Below are 17292 nucleotides of genomic sequence, written 5' to 3'. Positions count from 1 at the left end.
GACTGAGAATGGATGGGTAAAAGGTGTGTTGGCTTTTATCGTGTGTTTTCAATTCGTCTGACCAATATTTCACGTTGAAAAGTATTTTGGATTTAGATTTAGTACGGTTGCATATGACGGTTAAGTGTTTATTGTGTTGTTTCCATACATATTGTGCACTTGCATCAGCATTTCTAAAACCTCCAACCAAATATATCTAGGTTTTGTTTATTTTGTCCGAATAATATGTTGCTCCCTCGGCACACAGATCATTAGCTTTATCGAATAAAACTCACGAACATCATCTCCCCAGTCGCAGTTGCTCAGCGTGGGTTGTCTCGTGGAGCGTGTTCTAGTCGGGGAGGGTTTGTCTTTATCTTCCTCCGTGTCAAAAGTAGGAAAAGCGCATGCTGGCATGAGTTTTACGAGCGAGCGTGACATAAATTTGACAGTTTGGAAATCTCAACAGTTCTTACGACTCTCGAGGGTCGACCGAATTGAACTAACGATCTTATTACGACACAGTGGTGGCAAGAACAGGAGGCAAGTGATAAGTGAGTGGGTTGGGAGCCAAACCGCATGTTGTCCCGAAATAACAATACAAACAGGAGGTAAAATCGTCCAACGAGGGAAAACTGTGTCATTGTGATGGAAAAAGTATTTCGATCGGAAAAATAAAGCATTGCTTTTTGCATGAGTACAATTAAGCGTTGGTTTTTAAAATGGTTGTTCTGTACACTGCAGAGCAAACAACAGGCAATTTTAAACAGCCCGCCACTCAATGGGTTGTATTGTGCTTCATAACAGCTTGTTTGTAAACCTCAATCTCATGCACGACGGAAAAAAAGGGAAAAACTAATATTTAAAAATGGTTTCGCTCACAGCACGACCCAGTCGGAGGTGGCTGTAGCGGATGCAATGTTAAGCTTTTAATCAATGAAATGCATCGCACACGCTGACGTCGCACGGGTATAGTAGGTTTGCTGCGAACGCAGCGGAACTGCACCGTGACTTACGGTTACCATGCACTTCATCAGGACTGGGTCGATACGATATGGTTCCGTTGGCCATTTTTTGAAACGGTGCTCGTCGTGCGTTGTGGAGGGAAAAACGAAAGCATTAACCGGATGAAAAGCGTATGATGCGTGTTCATTGGTACGGTATTGATGGCGGAAAGAATGATTGGTGAACGGTTTTGTAGATGTAGGAATATTCAATGTGCGCGCTGAACCCAAATGAATCACATTTCGTTGAACTTTATGAAAATGGTTTGAAAAAAATGGTACATTTGAATAACTTGTACGAATATGTACGAATATAAATAAAACTAGTAATTACATGTTTAGAATTATTGATTGTTTTATTTTGTTAAATGCTTATTTCGTTAATGTTATCGTAAATTAATGTCTATAGGAAAAATACTCCAATTTTTTTTAAATAATTGTCTCGTTCATTATATCTACAGAATACCGAGCTCCAAGCGAAACCAAAACATACCGAATACATACATCAGCCGGTGTTGGAGGTGAGCATGTGTGCGTTTACGTTTATGCTGGATATGTACTTTGGGCCGAGCAAACACGTTTGTGGCGCAGAGAGCAAGATCGTTCTCTCGTTCTTTCTCTTTTCTGAACATCATGCCAAAACATGGGAGTATGTGTTTGTGAGTTGGTCATGTCGTTAAAAATGTTAGTTTGTTTATGCGATTGTTGAATAAATGCTACTGTAGTTTCGGTAGTTTTGTGTTGACTTTGAGAATAGTTGGATTTTTTATGATAATAATTAATTTGAACTTACTGCAACTGCAAGGTATTTTTAACATATTGCACCGAAAATTAGAATTATTATACTGTGTTCATACATTGTTCTCAAAGCATAATTATCATTCCAATGCTGCAAAAAAAGCTACAACTAACATAAACATTGTTCCGAACAAGCGAACGGTACCTTCATCGTTCGAACGTGTGAGCGAAATGAACGGCGTCAACAAGGGATCCGCCATCTCGCTCTTGCTGAGACCGACCGAAGAGAACACGACGACGAAGCGCTGTCGAGTTGTAACCTCGCAGGGTGCATGTTTCGAGGCGAAAGCATCGCAGTACGCTAGCCGTCATTAGTCGAGTTGAAATAGGTGGCAGCGTTGGTGAGAGTGCATGACGCCAGTGTGATTTGGATTCTCAATTTCTGGATTACGCGAAATTGTTCACAATTTCAAAACAAAAGGAATCGGCGAATTACATGTGGTGCGTACGGCTTAGGTGTGCAAGTGAAATGGAATGCTTCTAACCAGTCGTGTTGTTTGTTTGGGAAATTACGCGGTGTATTTTGTTAATTCAATGAAACAAGTGTATTTTTATGTTATCTTTTAAGTTGAAATTGAAGTTGAGAAGATCTAATTGAAGTTTAAAAGAAATTAAGAATAATAATAAGACGCTTCAATACCAGTAAATTTAAAATGATATTGTTTTAGAAAGTGATAAAGTGAAAAATTATGCATAGAGCAAGTGATAACACTTCGGTATCTCTAAATATTGTAATTTTCATATATACAAAAAAATGAAACCGAAACGGAAAAGTTTTATGCGCCGAAAAACACCATATTCGTAAATTGATCCACAATATCCTTATGTTGAAATGGGTGTGATTGTGATAGTAAACCAATATTTATCACGAATCGGATTGTGGGACGATTGGTAACACCGACTGTTCGAGCAGAAATAATGGAAGGATCAAAACATCACATTCCCTGGTACCGAAAGCATGATACGGACAACAATACTTCTCGAATGTTTTGATACGTTAACGTCACCTGACGACGGCAACATATCCACAAAAGCGGAAAGAAATCGAAAAGGTAAGATAATTTGTTCATTTCTTCAGCGGACTAAGCAACAAAACAAAAGGAAAAGTAGGGCTTTGCCCGGGGAAATTGGAGACGAATGGGATTATCTCATCGCCCCACTCTGCCCCATCGCTTCCTTTGATTGTGTTTGACCTTTCAACATCTCACCCATTCCGGAACATAATTCCTCCTTTCCCTTGTCAAACTTTGACAGTTGTCGATGAGACGCTTTCCATGCCATGCGGAGAAAAACCTTGAAATAAAATAACCATAAACACGGACATGTGGAACGCCGGCGGAAGCTAATAGCAACGCCGGTCGCGGAGGATCGATATTGACCTGCCAACGGCCATGCTCCTTTTTTTGTTGACACAAGAGAAGAAACGTTTGAGAATTTGATCGAATATTACGAATATGAAATTGGCTTTCTTGCATTTTCCGGATCCTAAGGAACGGAGGAAAAACGTGCGGAAGTAGCGTTTTATTATTGACATGTGTCCTTGTGATCATCCCTTTTCAAAATTGTGTTGAAAGCTGTGGCAAAGGTTCGTTAAGTTGTCAAAAGAAACCCTAGAATAGGCCGAAAGAAAGCTTCAATAAACTCCACAGTCCACAAGCTTTTCTTTGGGTTTGAGCCGATTCGTTGAGAAGGAATCTGCAGGAAAATGTGAAACCGGAAACATTTGGAACATAATTATTGATTTATGTTGATGTTGTATAAATAAATTCCTCATCTCCGATCTTTGAAATAGCAGCCGGAAGGTAATTATTTGTGTTCGATGCAATTTTCCAGATTAACAACACGGCTGCATTTGGCAGCCATAGCAAGGTGTTAATAAGCTAAATATAATTATGACCGGCGCATTTAGGGACAAATTCAAATGGGCTTGAGTGGTCCATTATGTATGTAAATTTATGTGTTCTTATTCTGGACAAATGCCCCCGGAGCTATGGTTGGATGGACTCGGAGAGCATGGATGAAATGGATACAAACAGATGTAAACATTATGCAATTTCGGGAGGAATCGTTTTGATTGATAGATTATTTTCTAGATTGCTGGTTGATTTTTCTTTCGTTATTTGCAATGGGTTTCGGCACAACCAAATGTATGGGTTCTTCCGCTCTTGGTCACGTTTTTCCACGTGTTCCGTTTCGTTTTGCATGATTGATTTTTGTGCAAGATGGTTTATTATTTAGTTATTTGTTTGGTTGTGATTGAAGCATGTAAAACACCACGGAATGTCGGCATGTTTCTCGGACATTTGAGGAGGAAACATTGATTTTTCTTTGGGAGAATGGGAGAAAACAACTGAGAATGGCCGGTGTGGCCAATTAAGAAAGTGAGCAATCATTAATCATGCGCCATTAGAGGTTGGGCCGAATTTGTTGTAGAATTTCAGAATGATTCAGAGTTTGGGGTGTTTATTTGTTATACTTTCAGCAGATAAATGATGTTGTGCAAGTTATGAAGCTTTATTTTTATTTTGCTTTTTTGTGATTTGATGCGTGTATTTTATGTGCGCAAACGTCGCCCCTAAAATGAAAGTTATTGCCAAAAGAAGAATCAACAAACTAGCTTGGTAAAAGTGTCTTTTTTGTAGAAGTACTATTAGTTCTATGTTACTAATTAGATTAGAGAGCCAATGTATACGTAGCTACAGCATTTTGAAGACTTTTGCAGTGTCAGGAATATGGCCAGTGTGCTAAAATCCGTCCTCCATGACTACCTTCGTTGAATAATCCCACTCGTTGTCGATTTTACCCAGTTGGTAGAGGGTGAAGGGGATCTTTGTGACGATGGTGTCTCTGTTTTACGCAACACCGGTGTCGAAATCATGTCACCGGAAATGGAACTAATGTATGAATCAGATTTGGGAGGGATTTTGAGGAGGGCGGAGGAAGTTGAGCGTCTATTCTTGTGAGTGAATTGAATTCGATCGAAATACCAATCAAACCAACAAGACTAATTACATCCGTTGCCTGGCACCCCGAATGAGAGCATGACAATGACGAGGTAATAACTATGACAGTTGACATTGAATGGGTTGGAGTGGGTTGAGTGCATTGGATGCTACATGACCGATTGACATTGCCTGTGGCATAGCTTCATTGAGAATCAAACATACCGTTTGGAAAGTTGATTGAATGTTACCTATAGAAATATTCAATGCACAGCTTCCAAAAAGACCATAACACACTAATTGAGCTATTAAAATGATGTAACTCTTGGATCCCCTTTTCAGTGAATATTTGCCTTTCTCGGCATGGGGCAACGCAAAGATTGAGCCAAACCGCGAACGACTTTTTACCTTATGCGCTACTTCAAACGCTCATTTGATATTCATCCAACGTGCGAAAATGTTTTCATCCCTGCAGTCCTTATTCTGGCAGGTCTTTGGTGCTTCTTTTTTGGAATGTGTGTCTTTTTATGCTCTTTGGGTAGAATTCAGCGAAAAATACTAGTAGCTGCAGCAGTATTGAAAGGTGTGATTGAAAATCCCTTGCTGGAGTAGGATCGCAGGATGGTTGTTGCGTGATGAGGGAGTAAAACGTGACGCCCTTTTTGACGGTGGTATTTGCTCAAAAAGTCTTTGCTCGTCGCTCAAAGACGGTTATGCATGATTTAGCAAGCGCAGGTCTATGTGTTGGCACATTTCGAAGCACGTGTCTCGATAGTGTCGCTGTTCGATGTTGAGGGTAAGAGTGGGGCTCAAAGAATGGATAAAATTAGTCATTCAATTTTGGAAAACTGTAGTTCAAATGCGGATGCTCAAATTGTGCTGGGATATTCATGATAGAATTTTCGTGACATTATTATTAGAGCTCATTAGTCCTTTTGGGTTGGCGAAGATGATGAATTTGTAAAGAAGCCAGGTTGAGGTATTATGAAAAAGTTTCAAGGTTTGATTCATTTTAGGTCGATGAAGTTACTCTACAACATAAATTAGAATGTTTTTCGTCACACAGAGAATGAAGCCTTCTCTCTTGGTGAAAAACAATCATGCTCACCCGATTGTTACGGATGACGTCATGCTGCGCTCGTTAGATCAATTAATCCATCGTTGGCATTTTTTGTCACCAGCATCTATTATCCCCCGTCGTGGAAAGCTACGAACCTTTGCAGCTTCCGAATCGTGGGTTAATATTTCCGCATGCTTGGTTGATGGCGGAGTCGGACTGTGTATGAGTATCGAGCAAGACTGCTCCGTGATCTCCGTGGATTTCCCCCCGTCGGAACGTGAGCTCAACAAAAGAGCGAGAGAACTCCCGGCGTGAGACTAATCCCTTCACGCCTTTCAACCATCATGGCCCAGATGAAGCCGGTTGGGTTTGAAGGAAACAAAAAACGGTTCCGTATCTGATTCGAAATTTGTTGTTCATGCGCTCGACGACATCACGTAGCACTTTCTGTTCTGTATTTGTTTTGTATTGCAACTGTACAGGAAGTGGCAATGAGAGGAATGAGTGGAAGCTGGACTATTTGACCCTGACTGTATGCCATGCTTAGCTGCATGAGGTTTTAAAGGGAAAAACGCAGAGCATATTGTGTTGTAATTTACACATTCACATCCGAACACAAAACGAAAGCAGCATTCGTGTTCTGGAAGTCTTATGGAGGATTGTGATAATTTGCTTTGCAGCCACGAACGGGTGTATTTGGGACTATCCTCGTTAGAATATGACAATACTGGGAACCTATTCGTCATCTACGTTTGACTTAACAATATGCCCTTCATTGGTTCAAGACCGAAATGGGCCGTGCCACTTTACGTAAAATTGACTATTCTGCTACGGGTAATATATTAGTCACTGAAAGCCAAGCCCACTAGTGGTACAGGCAGGCCTCTATCGACTACTAAGAAAAAGGAGTAGGAGAAAGTTTGTTATTGTTGTAAAGACCTACTATAGCTCTAGATATCTATTGAATATCCATAGAACTAATTAATATGCTACAAATGCTTAATTTTTATCTTTCATTTATTTATTATAATTATCTTTTAGTTAGCTTTATTAGATACAAAATGTAATTCGATTGAGCAAAAAAATAAATCTGTAACATACATTCGGACAAACATTATCAGCGATGGGAAGTATGGCTTTCCGTTAGCATGGTCATACAACGTTTTTTTACGAAGCTGTAGCATTGATGTTTTATGAGTTCCCTTCTCCGGTGTACCGAAGCAGAACGTAATGCGATTATTTACACTTTTGTGTTTGTACGGAAATCAATTATGCTTCCGACAGACGGAGGTTTTTCGTTTTAGGCTTAACTCATACTGCATCATTAGTCTTAATTATGCATAACGAATGTTTCTCTTTTTGTTGGAAGTATTTTGTTGAGCATATGCATGTAGTGAAATTTGATTTGTTATTTTGTGTTGGCAATTTTATTAAATAATTCATGCAAAGTAATATTTTTAGCATAAAATATAAAACTTCGTATGGCAAATAAAAAAGAAACCACATCTCATTTCCGCGCTTGTTGATAGAAGCATCCAGGCCAGCATTTTAATCGCTTTTTGACAGACACATGCAACTTTAATTGGATTTATAGAGCAATGAACACAAAAACAGTGAATGTACCGCTACCGGAAAAAAGTTGTCGATGGAAAATTGTTTTTTTTTTAGCACCACAATGAAAGAGGCCGCCCGGGAGTCGTGGATAGAGGGAAATTGAAATTGAATCCAAACCCCTGCCGAAAGCTAACAGAAGCCGGAGCAAACGAGTGAACTCTCCACGGGTAAGTGCATTAACTCCTCGTGCCTTTGGCCCAAGCTTGCTAGTGAGCCGAGCGGCTACATTCAACCGAGACAAGTACTGGGTTGTCTAGTTGGGGCGATGAAACACGATGCAATTGCATAGAATCTGAGGCTTCCGCGAGTAAAGCAGTGCATAAATATAATTTGTAGTACAAAGTGTGTGGGCTAGTAGCAGACGTGGTTCACTTTGTGTCTGAAGTGAACGCTTTCAACATCAGCCGCAAGCCAGCCGGTAAGAAGCCCTCGAAGTGTAGGTAAAGAACGCAACATGTCCAATGAACTGTTAGACTGAGACAGGGATGAACAAATATGTTGCAATTTTATTTTTACAAAAGCGTGAAAAATATGAAGCCTACATGTATTTTTGTATTTTATGGGGTTTCAAAGAAAACATGATATTGTTACTCACCTTCTGAAGCATTCATTTTTAATGGTGCTACTGGAGAATGTCTCGTTTCTAAAATAGAACAAGACCTTTTTTCTTTTTGCTCCGATAGGTGTTTGGTTTTGCGATAGGGGACTCAAAAGGAAGAAAAATAAATTACATTTAATAATAGAGTAGGCAAAACGAAACGAGGAGGACGAACTGGGAGGAGCAAACCCCGGTATCGTTGCTTTGCGTGATGAAATACATTTAAAAGATATAGAAATAGACCAGGGATTGCTGTAGACACAGGAGGCAGGACGACAAAGTCCTTAACAAGCGTACTCTCTGTTCTTGGTGTCTTGTATGTTGAAAGGGAAGGTAAACGTTGGCGGTCTCGTCTTCCTTTTGAGACAACATGCAAGGATCCGGAACCGCAAGGGACCCGCAATCGAATTATACTTTGGCTTTTACCACCGTCAGGCATAATGTTGGTCTGGCGATGGCGATGGTTTCGCTAATCCTGAATACCGGCTGCAGGACGCATCCCATGTTGTGGGTTTATTGCAGTATCTATATGGTATGTCGGCGCCATTCTTGAGACTGTCGTCAGCTCCAGGACAACGGCGCATCCCGGTGGTGTTATTGAATGAGACGGTTTGTATGATTTTTATTGCCATTCATTCGGTCCCATCCAATACACCGATGGAACGGTACAGACGAGAGCAGGGCTTTTAAAATAAACAAAATTAAAGCGTAGTGCTTCTATTTGAGGTGTTTTGGATGGGTCTAGATATTCCGAGACATTGTGAGGTACAGGAAGTAGTCGTTTAAAAGCCAATACTGTGGCTAAAAGAACACAGCAATTTTCGGTTTTCAGCAAGTGTCTAGAGGTTTTTCTTTTGTATTAGAAGTTTCTTTCTATTGGTTTATGTTAAGAAAATTCTATTCGGCTGGGATGCTCTCTTCTTTATGACGCTTTACAGCAGTATTGAAAAAGGCAACCAGACTAGACCTGAATGGATATGCCAATTATGGCGGTGATGATGATGATGATGACTGTGAGGTGGTTGAGATGTTTACGATATTTGGGGGGCAAGGAACTTCCAGACGATCAACGAGTTTGTATGCCGCATGAGGAAGGAATGGTGAGAGATCATAAGATAATGAAAATATGACCTGAGGGCTTTCCGTGTTTGATGCGAGAGTGTATTGCCAAGAAGTGATTAGGCGCACAGTTGGGGTGTTGTAGGAAAGTGATATTTAAGTGGTAGATAATTCCTGTTGGGTTTTTGGGGCTGAGAAGGTATAAATCCATCGTCATTTGCCGTGAAATGGCAAATGGTTCGGTAAGATTTTCGAGGAGATAACATCGTAGCAGTGGAATCGAAAATGTATGATGAACTGCAAGTGAACGATAATATGTTTGGAAGGTAATGGCGTTGTCAATCAATGCACAGATATGAATGAATCGGACAGCGGACAGAAACTAGAAAATAAATTTCAAAGAGTTTCATGAATCGAAACTCCTCGTTAAATTGTGTTAAGATACTTCTAATCAAAACGACTTGAACTGATGGCAGAGTTTCTTGCTCAAATCTTATCGCATTTCGCAACAGTCATGGACGCAGAGGAAAAAAAGACATTCTTGACGAGCCAGTTTAGGCGTAGAATTCACGTTGTGTTGTCTAATTAAACGACGATTTACATTCCACATCAATTTTGTGCTGTCAAAACGCGACCCTCGATACATAGAGAGCCGGAAAAGAGCGGAGAAGTTTGAGGACTTCGATAGAAATTCCAGCAAAACAACCAGCTGAGCGCAACATGTCGTCTACGTTTGTGGAATGTTTAGTGTTTCTTTGACCAGTTTGTATTGAAGATGAAGAGTAAGCGAATGAAGGAATGTGAGAGTCTGAGAGAGATCGAACCATTTTGGTGATGAGAAACGAGTTCTATAATTGAATGGAATGGATGAAATGCAAACTTGAAGTCTACATCGAGAGTCATTCGGGGACAAAGCAATAAAACGTTGTGTTTACGGGACTAGCCAATGAGTTTGGTTTTATTTCTTATTTGATGATTCTTTAGACCACCCTCGACGAAACACTGAAATGAAATGCATGAAATCTAATGCTAATAGCTGTGTTCAACCTTGTTTCAAAATTATTTCCATAATTCCTGATATTATATATTGTTTCAAAGTTATTCCTATGTCTTTAAAGAATCGAGATGAAATACCTTGTGGTTACACAACTTCCGATTTTGATAGTGCAGCTCATCAAGCATGATGACAGATTGGTCACTCAGGTAGATCGAGTGGAACTGCTGGTAGTTGCAGTTTCCGGTGACAATTTGTACCATCCGGGTGCTTACTGAAGAGTGTTCAAGGTGTTTGAAGAATTGCACCCAACTCACCAGAGACCGTTGAAATGATGCATGGGAGGTGCGCTTCCGTTGGCTCGGTTTGAGCGTGAGATGCTTGCCATACGAAATGATAAATGAGTCGCAATGAATCTGTACCAGCACCAGAAACTGCATCGTCGCAAAGGAATATTCGATGGAAGAACTAGCATTCCCTAGTACTCTGTCACTTTCCCGCGGTGAGCATGATTTATGTTCATGGAGGACCGTCATCCCATCCTTTGCGTGTGAGTGTACGATGGCCAGGATATGGATTGAAAAGGATGTCGCATGATTCATTCATTAAACGTGTGATGATCTTCGGTTTGCGATGCAAAAGAAGAGCACTTGGGTTTAGTTCCGCTTGTCGATAGACGCATGTCATCGGATGGTCAGATACTTGGGAGTAGTATTCTCCTCTCGGGTTAGAACACTTGAACGTTTTTGTTTCAGGAAGAGCATCCCGCAGAATGTGACCAACGGATAAGAGTTTGAGTGTGGAGAATGAAGCGTGATGGCTAGAGCAAAAGTCATTACTTTTTATAGTGCTTTGGGGTGGAGTTGAGACGGTCAGGAATTTCGGACGTCTCGCTGGTTTCTAGACATCACGGCAGAATGCATCACGGGATGTCCTTGAGGTTCCTCTTTTTTATTGAATTATCGAGAGATGTTGGTTATGTTGTATGTGATCTGGGTCAAATAATGGTTTTTGTAGTTACACTTTGACTGACATGTACAACAAATATATCAGTAATATTTAGATATTGTGGGCAGCGGCTTTCTGTTGCTACAGGTTAATGTATGGAAATAGTATCGATAACCATTGATAATATCTAACCGCTGATGGAAAGGAAACAAGATAGCATGTTGTGGATGCTCAGGACCTTAAAAGGTTTCGTCGAACGCTACAGGCCATAAAAAATGTCTAGAAAAGGAATATGACGTTCGAGATAGGTCTCGGGATGTACGCCTATTCGAATGCTCCCTTCCAGGCGAGAATAAACGAGACAAGCGTACAAAATAATAAAAAGAGGGCTTTTTCACCTGCTGTGTCGCATCATCATACATCCCGCTGTGCTAAGGACAAGCAATGTTTACAGCATGCTCTGTAGAACACATGTGAGTGTGTAGATATTAGAGAAGTAAAGGGACGCGTGCATTTTCGGTGTACGAGACCGTTTAGCCTTAGCGCCGCCTGGTATCTGTCCGCTCTCACGTGCTTTGATCCTTGTGCTTTATCCTTGCAAGCCAACTCGAACAAGAATATAACAAGGGTTTCGACAGTATCGAGGCTTCGTTTTCTTGGGTGCAAGCACAACAGCAACAGCTCCTTTATCAGCCATTTGCCCTGCATTACCGTTCCCTGAATTGGAGGACCTTTGTTCGGGATTTCTTTCAGTGCTTTGTTACCGATTGTTACTGCTGTTCCGAGTGGTGCTTTGTGTAACAAGGCGACTGGTGGCGTTTGATGGTCGATCGTGATGTAAGATGTCTTGTTATTTGTAGAGTTGTTCTCGTTTTTTTGTCTGTTCTGGTCGATATTGAACTAGCCTGCGGGATGCTTTTGTTGTGGAAATTGCTTTTGAACGTTTGCGGTTAGGTTTCCAAATTGGCGTCCGATTGATTCACGTTCTAGTACCTGCTGAAACGTCTCATGTTGAGTTTTTTTTTCTTTTGCCAATCATAGCATTGCCACTAGGAAGGGTTTCCATCCGTTTTCAAAACCAAGCAGTAGAGATCAATTCGTTGTCCACTTCAATGAGTAAGAAAACGTTGAATAGTTAGTTTTTTTTTTTTAAGTGAAACGCATGTATTAGCAACTTTATTTTTTGTAGTGATTGTTGACACTCCTGGTTGTTCGAATGAAGGTGAATGAACTAAACCGGTTTAGATGGTGGCGCGTGAAACAAGATTTCACACCCACATAAACGAGTATCAATGAAGGGACGGTGTTTTAAGATGCAGAAAAATACGTAATGACGTCCGAAGTGTAATGGCATGGTCAAAGTTGTTTTTCTTGTGTCGGAAATACGATGGTCGTCGCTTAGAAAAGATGTGTTAAGGTTATGAATAAAAATCTAGTGCATTGGAGATGTCAGGAACTCAATAAATCAAGAGATAGTAGAAACCATGTGAATCCAAACCAGCAAATAAACTTATTCGCTCACGAACCGGCAAACGTTGCATTGGTGTTCAACGGGAATTTAGAAAGGGTTGCTCGCAAACTCGTTGAAGGTTAAAAATATGTGTCCCGGTTAATCGTGAGAGGAAATCCGTTCCTTCCTATTCCATTGTTTGAAATAATCATATCCGTGGGTGTGTGAGAGATCCGTAAAATCGAGTGGAAATTGTGGAGTGGATTCGGTTTTGACCCGACACTAGCACCTACCGGATATGTTACCATTCATCTGCAAAGCACGCGAGAGTGTGTGTCATTTTGTGTGCTAAGGTAAGGCTGATATTGAGTACGATTCCGCATGCAGAACAAAGGTATGCAGTTGAATGAATCGTAGCACAAGGCAACCAATGAATATGTTTTACGCTCTCTTTCGCTCTGATTCCTCATCGGAATGAAGTCTCAATACGTAGCGAGGTGAATGTGGTGGAAGAATACTGGAGATAATCTGACACCAAAGTGAAACAGAAATAAAATCAAGGCAAACCAGTGGAATTGATCTGTGAGACATCGATTAGAAACCGCATTGTACTAGCACCACAAGAATTTTCTGGAGAGGAATGACAAATGGTACTCAGAGAAACGATAGAGTTTGGTTTCTAGTCTAATCAACGGTAGTTTTACGTAGTAGTGAGATACAATTTGGCAAAAGACTTTAATATAGGATAATATATGAGTGATCTTGGCAGTTAAAAAACTTGATACGTATCATCAGTAAGAAAACTAATCGTATATGATTCAAAGGAATAGTGGTCATCACATGTATAACTCGTTTTGTGAAGTTTTTCAGTCGAGCAACAATGTCAACACAATTCCAAATAAATGCCTTAATGCTAATGAAGGTTAATAGACAAAGCAAACTCGACAGCAGTGACCACTTGTCGGTAAGGTATGCAATAAGCTTGAAGCCACGCCTGGGAACTCTTGTATCTCCACACTCGCTAGTCGGCTTGCCTATGCATTTTATTTCAATTGATGCAGCAAACATTGGCTCGTTTTGTTTGAAGAGAAAGAGAGAGTGATGGTGAATGTATCATGAACGGACAAGGTAAGCATACTGCTAAGGATGCTAAGTGACCAAAGCGTCAAATGACCCAAAATATGAACGACTCGAAGTATTTTTCCAAAGGTACTGTTTTTATCGATAGAAGCAGTGACGGGTGTTTTGTTTTCCAAACTACTTCGAGCACCTCGTAATGCCAAGCGACGCAAACAAGAGGCCAAAAGCAGAGTGGCACTTGAGGAGGGTAATTAGTTTGACTGATATTACGAAATAGCAATGAGCCAGTGGAGTTATATTGGGCTTGTAGCATTGACATAAGTTGTTGATGGGATGGGGAATTGAAAGGTTAGGAATAAGTAAATTTCAATAAATTCGGAAATTTATGATAAGGCAACGTAAAATTTATTCCTATATCAAACCTTAGACTTGTTGCATTTCGTCACTGATAATCCCATGTTTACCTTGAAGCGCACTATCATTGCTTCCGTGTTGCAGTGACGCTTCCCAACCGTTATCAACACAATTTATCTATTCATCAGATTAATACATTTTGTGTGTCAACTATCTGTCATCGCTCGTGACGAGGAACAAGAGCTCGTCAACCTCGCTCCATAACAGACGGCCTACAAACGGCCAAACAGCGCGGGGCCACGTTGGTTGTGTATGGGATGGAATTATTAAATCAATCAAGTGATCGCGTTCTTCTTGCGGTGCGTTTCGTTACTGTCTGGCATGGATTGGACGGTGCTGTAGAGTGGAGTGAATCCTAGAGGTGGCAATGGAATGAATGTTGTTTGTCCGCAACTGAAGGAAGAGACCATTAAGGTGGTCATCAATTTTGGACGTTGCAAGAAAGAGCTGCGATAACAATCGTGATGGCCGTATACTTCCCTCGGCTTAATATAAGCGTTGATGCGTGGTATGCTTCATGCTCGCTTGATGTCTTCTAGTATGGAAAGGTGGAAGTTCATGTTCTACGAAGCGTTGTATGCTTGTGTCCCGTTTACCTCGTTCAACATTGACTGTATGGCAGCTCATCCGATTTATAACGTTTTCCTCTTTTCACAAACCATACTAAGGGCAAGTGTTGAGAACCATGGCGGTCGTGGTAATATAATACCTGCAATGATACATGTTCGGTCGTCTATATAGCTTCGTTGACATGATATAAATGGATTCCCATCAAACTTCATCCGATCGTAGCGAACGGAGCGGGGAGACTTAGCTCCAAAATGTGACCCGTGTTTGACCGTTGACAAAGGAACGATGCGGAAAATGGAGCGATGACAGGTCGTAACTGGCATGGTCAGCTACTGAAGTTTCATGCGATGATCCGTTTGATAACATAAATCTCAACAAATGTAACATAATCTCAACGAGGGAGGAGAACATTGCATGATGGAATATGGGGTATGGGGTCAGAATCAGCGGTAGCGTGAAACGATGCTGTTTCGTTTGATATGGTATCCATTTGTTGTGTTTTTATGTTTCTTACTGTAGAGCTGTACGGAAGCTTCTATAAGTCAAGCATGAATGTTGGAGAGAACATCTGAGCGATGTTTTATATTTTGTCTATGTTGTTTATGGGTGTTTGTCAGACCGCAAAAGTGATAGAATTCACAAACTGAATATTCGAGGGTACGATGGTAGCGACTAATTTGCACTATGCTTCTGATGTATGACAAGTTCTGGTCAATTTGGAATAATATTGCCAAAAATGCAACAATGAGTATCAAAACAAGTACCCCTGATTGATTTATGATTGATAGAGAATAATTCCGTGTTATTTAGTGTATTCTTTTGCTTTATTACAACCTGTACGAAAATTAATTTTTTAACAGCTATTTTAACATATAAATTAGTAATGTTATATTTACTGTTGGAAATCCAACAGCAAAAAACATGTCCACATCCTAGTAATGATATAGCAATAAAATATAAAGCTTTGTTATAAACCTAAGCCAACAAGAGCATCATTGTGAAGAAAGACATAACCTTTGGGTGAAAAATCTTTTCATTTTTATTCGAGCGTATTCATTTGTGATAAAAATAAAGATTCTTCTTATAATTTTCAGTTGGACGAACACTGCCGACCTTCATTGTAAGAGCAATCCGTACGGTTCTTAATTTGCTAACATTCGACAAAGAAGAATTTGGCATGATAGTCGTTGGTATAAACCGCAACACATCCCTTGTGCTCGTGGAGAATTATGATGTATTTTTTGTTACCCCATAGTACCGCATTATTAGAACGTTCGTGTCTGGGAGGTGTCGCTTTCAACATAGCGAACTATGCTCGTCTACCGTCACGGCACAATGCAAAAGGTGTCGCTACGACATTGCGCATCAGTGCACTTGAAAGCATTTAGTCGAGCAGCACAAATTATCTTTTGCCGGGGGTGATTAAGGAAGATGTGGTGCTTTTGATGTTTTACTTTCAGATTTCATTTCTGAGAAAAAAGCAGGCTGAAACAAACCCTGGAATGAAAGGAAGAGGAAGATAATAAAGAGTCAATTCAATAGACACTTGTTAAGCTTGTTCTTTTTTGTGTTGTGGGACTTGTATAATGTAATAAATGGAACACCGAAATGTTGACCTGTTTGTTGAAATTTGGCTAAGCTTTACTGAAAAAAATCGGCTCAAAATTATTATAAATGTTACGAATACGCTCAGCAACAATATTTTATACAAATGAACAATAATTTTTTATCATTTATGTTTATTTACAGACTGATCATCATAATCACTTTACCGATGTGGAATAATGTTGCGACAGAACAACTGACTTTTTTACGGTATTTTTTGATAGTAATGTTCTGTGATAGCTATTATTGGAAAAGATAAGCATAACTGTTAATAAAATGAAATTTAATGTGGTATTTTGTATAAATCTGGAGCAGAATCAAAACGCTTTTTATCTAAAAATATCCGAACTTTAACGTTATCTTTATGACATTTTGAGTAAGTAAATCTTAAGGTCTAGAAAGTAAGTCCAATCTAGTAAGTTACATCAAGAAAGTAAGTATGAAAAAAATATTAGTATATGTGTAAAAAAGGCGTATAAAACATATAATAAATCTGTTTGTCCCTCCTAAATTTGGATTTGGAGATACATTAGCTAACCAAACTCAGCAAAAAATAAAGATTCTGTTTCGTAAAATTGAAATAAAAAATAGTCCACTCTCCACGTTGAAGCAGCAAAGAAAGCAAAGTCACTTAATTATCTGTTGAATAACGATGTCCATTACGCAGGGGCATGGTATCATCCTCGACATTTTTGGAAAAAAAAACCATAATTTTGCACCATCCCAGTGGAAGTGTTTTGTCTGTTTTGTTCAGATTGTGTTCACGAAATTGCAACGCAAAACCATTTTGTTTTTGCTACAGTGATTTCGGCTTTAGCGGCTTTGATGGATCAAAACAGAATTTTAATGCTATAATATAAATTCGTTACTATCTGTTTTCATTAAATCCCCTTTATCTAAGTGCATTCATATAACAGGAAAGTGCTCAAATATATTTGCATCATTTTATGTTTGTAATCATTGTGTGCCAAACAATCCTAGACAGTGATAAATTCATGGTTTAACACCACCATTCAACGAATGCCTCGAGTAGAAAACCTTTTTTTTCGTGAAATATATTCATTCTATTTCATGATTGTTTCGATGTAAATGCGATGCAATTTTGCAAAACAATTCATTTGTCAAGGCTTATAATTCAAGGATTAAGTGCTAAGCACATTGCTGATATTTTGTTATG

The 17292-nt window shown here is 39.7% G+C and overlaps 1 long non-coding RNA gene across 1 annotated transcript; it reads left to right on the top strand.

Moving 5' to 3' along the window:
- The first annotated feature begins 1952 nt into the window (after positions 1–1952).
- Positions 1953–16420, top strand: LOC133391501 (uncharacterized). Its single transcript, XR_009765005.1, has 2 exons — positions 1953–2833; positions 16260–16420. It is a non-coding gene; the product is annotated as an uncharacterized LOC133391501 (long non-coding RNA).
- The last annotated feature ends 872 nt before the right edge of the window (positions 16421–17292 follow it).

The sequence above is a fragment of the Anopheles gambiae genome, chromosome 2 (assembly GCF_943734735.2).
Source record: "Anopheles gambiae chromosome 2, idAnoGambNW_F1_1, whole genome shotgun sequence".
NCBI lineage: Eukaryota > Metazoa > Arthropoda > Insecta > Diptera > Culicidae > Anopheles > Anopheles gambiae.
Note: the sequence above shows the minus strand (reverse complement) of the source record. Positions and strands in the feature narration are given on the sequence as shown.